At 56.2% G+C, this 13886-nt stretch overlaps 1 protein-coding gene across 12 annotated transcripts in view; it reads left to right on the top strand.

The window, feature by feature from the left end:
- Positions 1 to 4191: 4191 nt before the first annotated feature.
- AMZ1 (archaelysin family metallopeptidase 1) overlaps positions 4192 to 13886 on the top strand; it is a 64528-nt gene continuing 54833 nt past the window's right edge. For 4 of the 12 annotated variants that reach the window (XR_013530558.1, XM_054249076.2, XM_054249070.2 and 1 more), the window contains exon 1: positions 4192 to 4612. The gene's annotated coding sequence lies outside the window, so the exon portion shown is untranslated. Of the gene's footprint in view, positions 4613 to 13385; positions 13678 to 13886 lie in introns of all 12 variants that reach the window. The other 8 variants (XM_078358440.1, XM_054249061.2, XM_078358455.1 and 5 more) reach the window with 4 other exon arrangements.

The raw sequence follows: 13886 nt of genomic DNA, 5'->3' as shown, positions 1-13886 counted from the left end.
GTTTCGCCATGTTGGCCAGCTGGCCTCAAACTCCTGACCTCAGGTGCTCCGCTCATCTCGGCTTCCCAAAGTGCTAGGATTACAGGTGTGAACCACCACACCCGGCCTTCCCTTAACTAACTTCTTTGAGAGATTATTTTGGGCTAGGAATGGAATTTACTCCTGTCATTATCATGCACATTCCATCATCTAAAATCATTAGATTTTAGCCGTGTGGCCCTGCCCAGCTATGAAGAATTCTGAGGAATCACTTGAACCCAGGAGGCAGAGGTTGCAGTGAACCAAGATTGCACCACTGCACTCCAGCCTGGGCAACACAGCGAGACTCTGCCTCATTAAATAAAAAAGAGACTGCAAACTCACACCAATCATTACCTGGTAAATGCATTTAGCTCAGGAAGTACAGGTGACTATAGGGAGAAAAACATGAAGATAATGACCAGCTCAGACCCAGCCAGGGCTTGTGGCCATGCCCACCTGCTCCTGTGAGCATCCAGGGTCTTGGGCAAGTCACCCATCCTCTCCCCCGTTTCCTGTCTGTAAGTTGGGATTAGTGATGCCACCTTCACAGTTGTGGGGACCTAGAAGGCAGCAATGGGCCTCTATCCCTAGGTTGCCTCCCAGGGCTGGCACATAGTAGGTCTGTGTCCAGCTGCCACACACACTACCCAGTTAGGCCAGGTCCCTGGAAACAAGTCAACAGGACCACCTGGTCAGTGTCGGTCACAGCACACATGAGGTGCGCGACCGTCCTCATGTCAGGCCTGTGCAGGTCACTCATGATGTCTTGTTTCCCTGTGTTTTTGGTCATCTTTAACAGTGGGCTGCTTGTTGGCTTTGAAAAATGTTGATCGAGAGATTCTTTGAGGCTTAGGATGAAGGTGGAGTCCACTAGGGAGGAGTTAAGTTGGGGCAGTACCCACTAGAGGCCACTGCAAACCAAATATACTGGCCTCCTAAAGAGCTGGGCATGGTGGCTCATGCCTGTGATCCCAGCACTTTGGGAGGCCAAGATAGGATTGTTTGAGGCCAGGAGTTTGGGGATAGCCTGGACAACACATCAAGACCCCATTCTACACCTTTTTTTTTTTTTTTGAGACAGTTTCGCTCTTGTTGCCCAAGCTGGAGTACAGTGCTACAATCTCGGCTCACTGCAACCTCCACCTCCCAGGTTCAAGTGATTCTCATGCCTCATGCCTCAGTAGCTGAGATTACATCACACCTGGCTAATTTTTGTATTTTTAGTGGAGACAGGGTCTTACCTTATTGGCCAAGCTGGTCTCAAACCCCTAACCTCAGTTTATCCACCTGCCGTGGCCTCCCAAAGTGCTGGGATTACAGGCATGAGCCATTGCACCTGGCCTACTTTTTTTTTCTTTTTGATTAGCTGGGCATGGTGGTCTGCACTTGAAGTCCCAGCTATTTGGGAGGCTGAGGTGGAAGGATTGCTTGAGCCCAGGAATTCAGGGCTGCAGTAAGCTGTGATCACACCACTGTGCTCCAGCCTGGATGACAGAGACCCTATGTCAAAACAAAAAATACATTTAGTGCTTGGAGTTCTCTGTATTCCTGGGCCTCAAATCTATGCTGGAGAAGACCGGTAGCTCTAACTTCTCAATAACTTTTTGCTTCTCTTAGCACCAAGGCAGTCTTTCCTGTTGGGGGAGCAGGGCTGATTCCGATTCATTCTTACCCTAGGAATATAGCCCTTTAGGTGTTCAGGTTAAGATGGGAAGGGTTTTCTATAATGCTCCCCACTTTGGGGAGGACTGGCCCTGACTTCTGCCCCCTGACCCCACAAGGCCAAAGAATGAGAACCCAAGTTTGCTGGTTTTGGCAGATGCCCTCTGACAAAAGGGCACCTCCCAGGCAGCACAGCCATGGACTGGCCCTACTGGGATGCAGCAGTGACATCAGCCCTGCCACTGGGCACATGTCCTTTTCTGGTGACAGCAGGAGGGGTGCCTGGACCAGTGGTTTCCCTAAGACAATGAAATATGCTGGGTGAAATATCTTAAGGCCATCACTCCAGCAATACTGAACAGCTGACAAGATAGCAGGCAACTGACTTCGAGGCCTCGTGCTGGAGGTAAATTGGACTCAGATACAAGGCCCTACCACAGGGATCTGGGGATCCTGGCTCTCAGCTCTGGCCTGGGAGAGCTCAGAGAGGGAGGGGCTCTGCAGATTAGTTGCCCCCTAGACAGTAACGCTGAACCACGATACCTGATGAACAGAGACTGCAGGGACCAGCACAGTGGCTCACTTGTAATCCCAGCACTTTGGGAGGTGGAGGCGGGTGGACGTCTTGAGCTCAGGAGTTCAAGATCAGCCTGGCCACCATGGTAAGAACCCATCTCTACTAAAAATACAAAAGTTAGCTGGGTGTGGTGGTGGGTGCCTGCAATCCTCGCTACTGGGGAGGCTGAGGCAAGAGAATCGCTTGAACCCAGGAGGCACAGATTGCAGTGAGCCAAGATTGCACCACTGCACTCCAGCCTGGGCAACAGAGTGAGACTGTCTCATTTAAAAAAAAAAAAAAATTGCTTATAGCCATTACAGGAGATAATGAAAATCAAAAAAAAAGAAAAAGAAAAAAAAGACTGCAAACACACCAATCATAACCTCATAAGTGCAGTTAGCTTAGGAAGTACAATATTTCAAAAAAGATGACTATGGGGAGGAAAATATGAAGATAATGACCAGCTCAGACCCAGCTGGGGCTTGTGACCACGCCTACCTGCTCCTGTGTGTCCCAGGCCTTAGGCAAGTCACCCATCCTCACCCCGTTTCCTGTCTAAGCTGGGATTAGTGATGCCGCCTTCTCAGTTGTGGGGACCTAGAAGGCAGCGATGGGCTTCCGTTCCTAGGTTGCAGCCCGAAGCTGGCACGTAGTAGGTCTGTGTCCAGCTGCCACACACACTACCTTACCAAATAGCCTCAGGAGGTAGGAAAGGGCGATGGGCTCATTTCACAGGGGGAAGAACCGAGGCAAAGAAAGGCAGTAGAGACTCTTGCTTCTGGTTTAGTAGCTCCTGCCATGGACTTGACATGGGAACCCCTCCCAGAAGCTCTGCCCCTGCTGCCCTGGGGCACTGTTAGCCTGTGGAATCCAGCTCTCCTCTTGGCCTGGTTCACAGCAACCCTGGGAACTTTTAGAGCCTCTGGCCTATGCTAACCGAGGTTGGGTGGCTGCTGGCCAGAGCCCTAGAGAGAGGGTGTATCAGTTAGTGCTGGGTAACAGCCCCGAACGCACGGCTTCACATTTCCTTAGTGTTAAAGGGCCTATGGGCTGGCCAGGCAGTACTGCTCTCAGTGTTGGGCCTGGCACGTCCTGGTTGGGCTCACTCACACTTCTGTGGGCAGCTGGGAGCTAGCTAGTCCAGGATGGTCTCAGCTTGGGTGACCCAGGCTCCATACGCCCTCTTGCCTTCCAGCAAAGCAGCCCAGCTTGTTCTCATACTATAGCAGGAGTCAGAGAAAGCAGGCAGAGGCATGCATGTCCCTGGAGGCCTAAGCTTAGAGCCAGCAATGCCACTGCTGTCACCTTTTATTGGCTACAGCAAGTCATAAGACAGGCTCAGATTGAAGGATGTAGACTCCACCTCTAGATAAAAGTTGGGACAAAGTCAAGGGGCAAAGGGCATGGTGATTCAGGGAGGAATGGGGCATCGGGGTCACTTTTGTAATTGATCTACCACAGAGGGGAGCCCCCCTTTGAGAAGCTGAGTGGTTGGGTTTTGGTGCTTAGGGAGCCACGAACCAACCTGCTAGATGGGGCCTTCACTGGGGTAGCCAGATGTCAGTTTAGCCTCAGGACTTACTCAGCCTCCTGCAAGCCCATGTGTTGGGCAGCATTGCAGCCCCAGCTACTAGCACAGAGTGGCTCTTCCAGAAAGTTTGTTGAATGAGTGACCTAAGTCAGTTCCTGTGCCAGGCAGCTCAGAGGGACCATCCCAGAGCCGCCTTCTTGGGGTGCAAGCCCAGCCGGGCTTGGGGTGGGGGATGTCTGAACTTGTGGGAGCCTCCCATGCCTGCTGGGAGCCTGAAGACGCAGAGACCTCCTACCTCACCCCCTCCGTGGGGACCCTTTTCCCCACACTTCTTGGTTCCTGTCGGAGCCAAGATGTGTCGCCATGGAAACTGCTTGGCAAACGCTGGCAGGCAGAGGCGGCCAACAGCAGCTCTCCTGATCGAGCTCCGGGTGCCGGCTGGAGCGACGTCGTGGGACGGTGATGTGAGCAAGCACACCGGCTGTGTGTGACACGCGTGGGGACAGAGGCCAGGTGGCTGCAGGAGGGCATGCGGGGAGGTCAGGGCACCCCGGCTGCGTGCGGCCACGTGTGTGTGTGTGTGCATGTGCGTGTGGGTGTGTGAGTGCCTGTGCATGTACCAACGGTGCAGCTGCATCGGGGCGTGTGTGCTCTTAGTGTGATGGCCGCGTGGGCCGGTACAGGGTGTTTGCGGGCAGGCGGGTGTCTGAGTGTTGCTGTGACCTGCAACAGCACAGCTGCCTGGATTGAGCAGCCACCAGGTGCTGACAGGACTGGCAGAGGTGGCTGCTGCCCTCGTCCCCAGCCTGCAGTCCTGGGCGAAGGCTGATGCTGAACAGGTACGTGTAAGAGTTGCCAAAGTGTGTGCCGGGAGGGTCCTGGGAAGAGATGGCTGTGGGCCTGAAGCCTAAATGTGGGGTGAGAGGAATGCAGGCTGGTGGTCCAGGTGGAAGCCATGGCCCAGGCAAGGGCTGGGATGCCAGGGTGGAAAGGACAGAGTCTGGAGCCCAGGAGAAGCGGAGGCATGGCCCTGAAGGAAGCTGGGGCTTAATCTGAGTGGAGGAGGCCCAGCTGGGGTGCAGGGTGCCAGGACAGCAGGGTCCTCTAGGCAGAGGGACCCTGGAGGTAGGAACTAGGGATGTGAGACCAGGGCAGACAGAGCCAGGGGGATGCAGCTGACAGCTGGCGCTGGTGAGATGTGGTCTTTGAAAGGCTTCCTCCTGGGGGCAAGTGGCTTAGAAAGGGGTGTGTGCAGGCCGAGGAGTCTGCAGCCAGCCTGGGATGGGGGGGCAGTTGAAAGCTATTTTGGAGGTTGATTTGATGCTCCTTGGTGACAGTGGCACTTGGAGGAGGAGGGTAGGGCTGGGATGATGGGGATTCCTGGGATGGGAGGTGCTGAGGTTGAGGGTCCGGGTGCTTGTGGCACCCCCAGAGTTGTCTCACCAGGGGGCTGGTTCCAGAGCTCCCATAACAGGCGCTTGGCTCTCTGGGCACCTGCCTGGGTCTCCGGCCCCACAGGCTCCCTGAGCCCTGCCAGGTTGGGTGGGTGTGCAGCGCACCCAGCAGGAGCTGGATATCCTGGCTTTTGTAGGGCTTCTTCAGGCACCCCTGGGAGCCCAGATGCCCAGCAGCTTCAAGCTGTGAAGCCTCCAGAGGGGGCCGGGCATGTCCTTGGCACCCCTGGCTATTCCTTGCTGCCCAAGTTCCCCTCTGCGGCTGGGGTTGCTGGAGACCTCCAAGGAGTAGGGGTTCCCTGCTCATTTTCACCCTGACCCCAGCTCTGGGGGTGTGGGAGGCAGAGGTGATGGCTCAGGAAGGTCTTGTCTGCTGCAGGCTGGCTCTGGCTACTTGGGCGATGCCGCTGGGCCGGGGGTTCAGCCACCTTGTGCTGGCCACAGAGCTGGGGCCTCTCATGCACCTCGCAGCCCTGCCCGGCGAGGCCCATGCACTCACTGGGGGCTCCTTCCCAGGGCGCGCCCCCCATGGATGCTGCTGGGCCTCCCTGGTAACCCTACTGGCCGAGCCTGGGGCCAGGCATGTCTGAGGACTCTGAGGGTGTTTCCCAGGTCCATGGTGTGGCCTTGGGTGAGCACCCTGGGCAAATCACCAGACACCAGGCCTTTGGGACCCCTGCATCCGCCAAAACGGTGCTGACCCACAGGCACCAGGCAGCGCAGCCTTCAAGTCAGAAACCTTCCAGGACCCTGAGTGCCAACTGTTTGCGTCCCTGCCCATGGATGCCCCCTCGTGGCCAATCCTGTCCATCTTAGAACCCCGTTTCAGAGCTGAGGATGCGGAGCTGGAGAGGGCACGGCTGAGCTAGGTGACACTTGGGCCTCAAAACCCCAAGTCGGCTGGCCAGTGCCTGCCTGACCATGGGCGCCATCAACACAGCTTCTGTTATTCTTTTTTTTTTTTTTTTGAGACAGGGTCTCACTCTTGCCCAGGCTGGAGTGCAGTGGTGCAATTATGGCTCACTGCAGCCTTGACCTCCCCGGGCTCAGGTGATCCTCCCACCTCAGCCTCCCAGAGAGCTGGGGCTACAGGCGCATGCCACCATGCCCAGATAATTTTTAAATGTTTTTGTAGAGAAGGGGGGGTGGGTCTTGCTATATTGCTGAAGATGCTCTTGAACTCCTGGGCTCAAGAGATCCACCTGACTTGGCCTCCCAAAGTGCTGGGATTGCAGGTGTGAGCCACCTCACCCAGCCAAGCCTTTGTTATTCTTGTTGTTAGGGTCCCACTGCAGGGCTGTGGGGAGGTCTGCAGGCAACTCAGAGTCAAGACAGACCCCGACAGGGACAGAGGTTGCAGGGAGATGCCATCGGAGGTTCACTCCCATGTGCCTGGCCCGTGTGTGTGTCTTTCCCTGTTGGAGAAGCTACATGTTGGAATTCTCCCAGGGCCCCTGACCACACACAGCACAATAGGGTAGGAAATGGGGATGGAGGGAGGAGGGAGATGGTGACAGAGAGAGAGACCGAGAGAGCAAGAGCCCCAAGACAGACAGAGAGATATAAACACAGAGAGACATACAGAGAGATGGGCAGACGGTTTTTCCCCTGGCCCCAGACTTGGCTGAGTCCACAGGGAGCCCCAGCAGTGGGGAAGGGGTCCTGGGGGAGTGGGCTAAGGGCCCCAGTGTATGTGCTGGGGCTGTGACTTTGCACTGAGTGCCCCCCAGCCCCAGCCACCCTGGCCGTTCTCCGGAGGGAACAAGGGCTTTCAGAGCTGGGGACCCGGCGTGAATATTAATCCAGAAGCTCAAAGGGCAGCCTCACAGGCTGGGCACGGGGGGCTGGGCCAGGGCCAGGGCCAGTTGAGCCTGTCTGGGAACTCGCCCTGCTCAGCCCCCACCCTGCCGTGGGATGCTCCTGGTGTTGGGGGGGCTCCTGTTCTCCCCTCAGGTCTAAGATGGTCCCCAGCTACCCCAGGATAGGGTGCAGGGGGTACTGTACCTCCAGCAGTCAGGGGCTTTGGTGTCCAGCACTGATGACACTGGGTGGGCCCCCAGCACACAGTCTCTTGTTGGGCCGATGGGAGGGTCCTTAGCTTTGCTCTGCATTCCTACAGTGCTGTAATGACAGCTCCAGGAAAGCCCAGGGAAACTGAGGCATGGGCAGGGAGCCCATGTCAGGGAGGAGGCCTTGACTGTGCTCTGTGCAAGGACACCCCAAGTCCCACAGGCAGTGCTGGAGTCCAGCCCTGTGCACCCTGTCTGGGCTGGAATTCACACCCCTTTGCCTCCCACCTGGACATCACCTGCTGCACCCAGGAGACCCCAGTGCCAGGCCGAGGAAACCCCTGCTTGGGCCATGCACAGCTCCCCTGCTGTGTTCCAAGCCCCTTCACTCCCCAGCCCCTGGCCCTCAGCAGCCCCGTCCCCAGAGGTGGCCTCATCTCTTCTTCAGATCCTCTGGCGCTGCCCTACTTCCTCCACCCATCTTTGTCCAGAGCTGTGCACCGATTCTGACAGGCAGGCCTCTGCTCACTCAGTTCCTTCCACCTGGCACACCCCATCTCTGCCCTTGACCCGGGCTCATCTTGCTGTGCAGTGAAGCCAGCCTCAGCTCCATCCTCCTCTGTCCCCACAGCGCTATCTGCCCACACCCTTGCCTGCTGGCTTTGGAGCAGGGCCGAGCTGCAGAGAGGCCAAGTCCCTGTCCTGCGGCCCAGCGCCCGGCACATGCAAGGGCTCGAGTTTGCTGAGTGAGCAGCTGCTGTTTCTCAGGACTCTGTTGCAAAGCACCCTGCGAGAGTGCTTCTCATCCTTATAAAACCTGTGCAAAGCATTTTCCTCTTTTCCAATGTGGATGAGTTTCCTGTGGCTGCTGTGACAGATGACTGCAATGGCATGCCTTCAAGCAGCACACATTTACTGTCAGTTCTGGAGGGCAGAGGTCCAAAGTCGAGGCTGGGGCAGGACCAAACCTCCCCCAAGGGCTCCAGGGAAGAGTCTTTCCTGCCTCTTCCTGGAGCTTCTGGGGGCTCCAGGTGTCCTTGGCTTGTGGCTGCACCACTCTCATCTCCACCTTCTTCTGTGTCTCTGTCTTCCACTTTCTACTTGTTTTTAAAGTTTTTTGTAGAGATGGGGGTCCCACTATGTTGCCCAGGCTGTTCTACAACTTCTGGGCTCAAGCAATCCTCCTACCTTGGCCTCTCAAAGTGTTGGAGATGACAGGCCTGAGCCACCTTGCCCAGCCTCTTTATCTCTTTTTAAATATTGTTGGCTGGGTACGGTGGCTCATGCCTGTAACCCCAGCACTTTGGGAGCTGAGGTGGGTGGATCACTTGAGGTCAGGAGTTCAAGACCAGTCTTGCCAACACAGTGAAACCCCATCTCTACTAAAAATATAAAAATTAGCTGGGTGTAGTGGCATGTGCCTGTAATCCCAGCTATTTGGGAGCCTGAGGCAAGAAAATCACTTGAACCTGGAAGGCAGAGGTTGCAGTGAGCCGAGATCACGTGACTGCATTCCAGCCTGGGTGAAAGAATGAGACTCTGTCTCAAAAAAAAAAAAAACAAATTGTTATTATTTTTTACTTTGTCTTGTTTCTCCAATGGGGAGCATCTTTCTCTCTCTTATAAAGTCACTTGGATTTAGGGCCCCCCGACCCAGGATGATCTCCTCTTGACATCCTTACTTTAACTATATTTGCAAAAACTTGGTTTCCAAATAAGTTTCCATTCTGAGGGTGCAAGTGGGCACATCTTTTGGGAGCCACCATTTAACCCACTCTGGGGAAACTGAGGCAGGGGAAGGTGAAGCTGCTTCCCCAGGCCACACAGCTCTCTTTTGACCCCAGGTCTGCTCCGGTCAGAGGATGGTAATGAGGATGAAGGTGGGAGCAGGCCCCTTTGTCCATCACTGAAAGGACAGAGGTCCCCATATCACTGCCTCTTCATAGAATAGACTCTGATGAGGTGGCTTCAACAAGAGAAGAGTGTGCAGTCTGCTGGCATGGAGACCAGTGTGTCCCGGGTGCAGGGTGGCTGGGCAGACAGGGTGTTGGCTGCTTGAAGCCTTGGCTGGCGGGGGCTGGGTCATCAGCAGGCTGCTTCTATGTTCCAGGGGTCCTGGCACTGGCCCCAGTGCCACCCATCTTGGGGCACCTAGGAGGGGCCCTGCTCATTTGGGCTTCCAATCTCCCAGGTTGACCCAACACACAGAGGAGGAATGGTCACTCCAGGCTCAACACAGAATTTCTGTTCCAGTGGATCCCGCCCCTGTAGCTATTCAGGGAGGGGTGTGGGGAGGATACTCCACAACTACTTTGGTGGTGGTGGTGGTGGTGTTTGAGACAGAGTTGTGGTGGTGGTGTTTGAGACAGAGTCTCACTCTGTCACCCAGGCTGGAGTGCAGTGGTGTGATCTCAGCTCACTGCAACCTCCACCTCCCAGGTTCAAGTGATTCTCCTGCCTCAGCCTCCCCAGTAGCTGGGACTGTAGGCACCCACCACGCCTGGCTACTTTTGCATTTTTAGTAGAGATAGGGTTTCACCATGTTGGCCAGGCTGGTCTCGAACTTCTGACCTCAGGTGATCCAGCAGCCTTGGCCTCCCGCGACTTCTTTGTAATAAGCAGTTTTAGGACAAAACATTTAGTCCAGGCTCCATGGCTCATGCCTGTAATCACAGCAATTTGGGAGGCCCAGGTGGGTGGATCAGTTGAGATCAGGAGTTTGAGACCAGCCTGGCCAACATGGTGAAACCCTGTCTTTCCTAAAAAATTAGCCAGGTATGGTGGCGGGCACCTGTAATCCCAGCTACTCGGGAGGCTGAGGCAGGAGAATCGCTTGAGCCTGGGAGGCAGAGGTTGCAGTGAGCCAGTATCATATCACCTCACTCCAGCCTGGGCAACAGAGTGAGACTCCATCTCAAAAAAAAAAAGAACATTAATCTTTTATTAGGTTTCGATTCTCTATCCCCAACAGGAATAATCTGTAAAGACCTGGTGTGGTGGCTCATGCCTGTAATCCCAGCACTTTGGGAGGCCGAAGGTGGGTGGATCACAAGGTCAGGAGTTTGAGACCAGCCTGACCAACATGGTGAAACCTCATCTCTACTAAAAATACAAAAAAATTAGCTGGGCATGGTGGCACACGCCTGTAATCCCAGCTACTCAGGAGGCTGAGGCAGGACAATTGCCTGAACCTGGGAGGCAGAGGTTGCAGTGAGCCAAGATCTTGCCACTGCACTTCAGCCTGGGTGACAGAGTGAGTCTTCATCTCAAAAAACAAAACAAAACAAAAAAAACCCTGTAAAATCCCCATGGCAACATGTGTCAAAAAGTGCAGCTTTGTGAGCCAGAATCTGTTTGTAGGAATTTATCCTGAGCTGGGGGGGATCTACATACCTGTGCAAAGATCTGTGGAAATGAGATGGTTTATCACAGTGATATATGCTAGTGAGACACCGAGAAACCAAAATGTCCCAAACCAGGTGACAGAGCCATGACACGGAATCCAGCACAGACCATCGGGGTGGGGGCTGACTTCTGGGTGTAAAGTGTTGGGGCCACCTGCAGAATGCATTATATGGTGTGAATCCCTTAAAAATACGTATTTAGGCTGGGCATGATGGCTCATGCCTTTGATCTCAACATTTTGGGAGGCTGAACTGGGATGATCGCTTGAGCCCAGGAGTTTGAGAACAGCCTGGGCAACATAGTAAGATCCCATCTCTATATAAAAGTTGCAAAATTAGCCAGGTGTGATGGTGTGTGCCTGTAGTCTCAGCTACTCAGGAGGCTGAGGCAGGAGAATTGCTTGAGCCTAGGAAGTCGAGGCTGCAGTGAGTCGTGTTTGCACCACTGTGTTCCAGCTTGGGCAACAGAGCAAGACCCTGTCTCAAAAGAAAATTTAAAAAATATATATTTCAATGTGGAGGAAAAGATGATCAGAAGGATGTATGACAAGGAGGTAAGAGAGTTACCTCTCGACATTGGCTTATGGGGTCTTCTTTTTGTTACTTTTTATAATTTTTGAAATTCTGCACACTGGACACCTAGTGTTGTTATTTCTTAAGGCTTAAAAAAATTCCTCTGCAATGGTGTGGGACGATGGTGACGAATCCCTCAGCCATCTGCGGGGCGCTGCTGAGGGCGTGGGGGCATTTCTGTACGGTGAGGCAGAGCTGGTGGGTGGCTGCCTGCCAGCCTGAGGGAAGGGTTGCAGAGAGTAAAAGGGCAGTTTGAGAAAAAGGCCTCTGGGCTCCATCTGGAGCTGTCCTGCTGGCCTTCAAGCCAGGACTGGGCTTGGTCATCCTCCTGCACTTTCCATCTCGGGGGCGGCTGGCACAGGGTAGGGACTGTACTTGCAGCTGCCCAGGGCAGAGCAGGGTGCCCATCATCAGGGCCACTGACCATGGGGTAACAAGAGGCCACAATGAGTGCCTGGAACCAGGAGCTGGAGGCCTCCCTCCTTCGGGCCAGCACCTCCCACCTGCCCAACCCTTGCAGGACTACCCAGTGGGGCTGGACAGAGACCTCCTATCAGGTGGCAGCAGCAGGTGGGTGGACCCCAGGGAAGACTCCCACCTCCCAATCCCTTGCCCAGCAGGGACTGGGAGCAGGTTAAGGAAGCTCTGCTGGGAGACAGCCCCACCCCAGCTAGAGGGGCTGAGGGTAGAGTCCCCCTTGGGTTCCTTCTGACCACCCAGGTGGCCTTGGGGATGGCGTGGGGTCCTTCATGGGCTCACTTGGTCTCTTTGTTCCTAACCTGGGGCCTGGTGTGGAGCTGGGATCAGTCCTGTCTGAGTTAGTGACCATCTGTCTTGGACACCAGGGTCCAAGACACTGGACTGGCCCCTCAGCAACTGCACAGCTCGCCCACCTCCTGATGACAGTGGAGGGGTGGTGATCCTTCTTCCGCTAAGTGCCTCCTGCTGGGATGTGGCAGACATGGGCACAGGACCCAACTGGGTTGTGGATACTCCATCTCCTAGGCTCAAGCACTCCTCCCGCTTCAGCCTCCCGAAGTGCTGGGATTACAGGCGTGAGCCACCCTGCCCTGGCCCATCTATTCTTTTAAGAAACACTTGCCAGCAAGTGTTTCTTAACTCAGGGTGCATCTGGTTTTGCTGTGTGGGTGGGAGGAGACCCCAATGACCCCAGGCCCTGCCCCAGCCTAGATCCCAGCCCTGCCCTCTCTCCCAGTCCTGGCACAGAGCTGGTGCCGGCAAGCGTATCTTAAAATCAGTGTCAGGGAAGAGACCCCAGGGCAGAGTGCCGGAGAATGGAGCCACTAGCCTTTCTGCTGAGTCCGGCTTATGGCATTTGTAGCCCCAAAGGGAGGGAGGGACCAGGGGCACCAGGCCTGCTGTGGCCTGGGCTTGGGGGAGGCCTGGACCCTCTGGAGGCTCTGAGGACCCTGGGAGGTGCCCTGACCTAAGAAGGAACACTCCTGGCACTCGGGGCTTGTCCCGCAGGAACTTGGGCCAGGACTGTCCCCCGGGTCCCCTCCCCAGCTGTGCTGAGGCCCCATGGGTGATGGGGTGGGGGAGAGGCCATTCCAGGACTTACCCTCCCTCCCTCAGTGCCACCTCCAATGGGGTCCCTGTAGTGTCCAGGAGGGGAGGGGCCCTGAGGCGAAGTGCAGAGCTATGCCCTAGTCAGGAAAGCTGCTCCCAGTGTCTTAACTCGGGGCACATCTGGAGTGGGTTTACTGTGTGGGTGGGAGGAGACCCCTACCACCCCAGCCCTGCCCTGTCTCCCAGTCCTGGCACAGAGCTGGTGTTGGCAAGTGTTTCTTAAAAGAATAAATGGGCCAGGGCAGGGTGGCTCCTGTAATCCCAGCACTTTGGGAGGCTGAGGCTGGAGGATTGCTTGAGCCCAGGAGATGGAGACACACCATCACTATCAAAAAAAAAAGTGCCAAAATGAATCAGTCTTGCAGGGAGTGTGAGATGAAGGGGATGCCCAGGAGAAGTGATGACAGGCCACCGGGAGCACACCCCACGTTGCTGGGGTAGCCCTGATGTCAGGGCCTTACCGGGTGGCCTGGTTCACCCCTCTCACCTGGGGCCTTACCTGGTAGCCTAGTTGACTCCCCTCACCTGGGGAGTCATTAACTGACCCAGGCTGACTGACGTCCCTCACCTGCTTGGCTTTAGGGTCTGAGGCCCCTGCCTGGGTGTTTCTGGGAGGCTGGCGTGTCCCACGTGAGCACCACCGCGGGCAGCTGGAGGGCGTGGGGCAGGACCGTGAGCCTGGGAGGGGTGTGGCCCTCCGGTCCCGCCCGCAGTCCCACACCGGCCCCAGTCCCGCCCGCCCCGTCCCTGCCTCGCGCGCTGACGTCACCGGGACCTCCCGATCCTTCGGCCCAGCTCGAGCTGCTCACGCTGCTGCCCGGGGCGCGGTGACCGACGAGGCCTTTGCTGGCTCCCGAGGGCGCGGGACTGCGAGGTAGGGGCGCGGGGGGAGGACTCGGAGGCGCGGGGCCGGGAGGGACCCCCGTGAAGGGGAGGGTGGGCAGGGGCAGCTCCGGGTCCCGCGCGCAAGCCCCGAAGACGCCCAGGCGGCGGCGGCTACGAGCGCGCAGGGACCGCGGAGACTCGAAGGGCGCACTTGGCCGGAGCACCTGAGCCTGGCGCCAGGGAGGGTTTGCTGCAGGG

This window comes from Callithrix jacchus, chromosome 2 (assembly GCF_049354715.1).
Source record: "Callithrix jacchus isolate 240 chromosome 2, calJac240_pri, whole genome shotgun sequence".
NCBI classification, from domain to species: Eukaryota; Metazoa; Chordata; class Mammalia; order Primates; family Cebidae; genus Callithrix; species Callithrix jacchus.
Note: the sequence above shows the minus strand (reverse complement) of the source record. Positions and strands in the feature narration are given on the sequence as shown.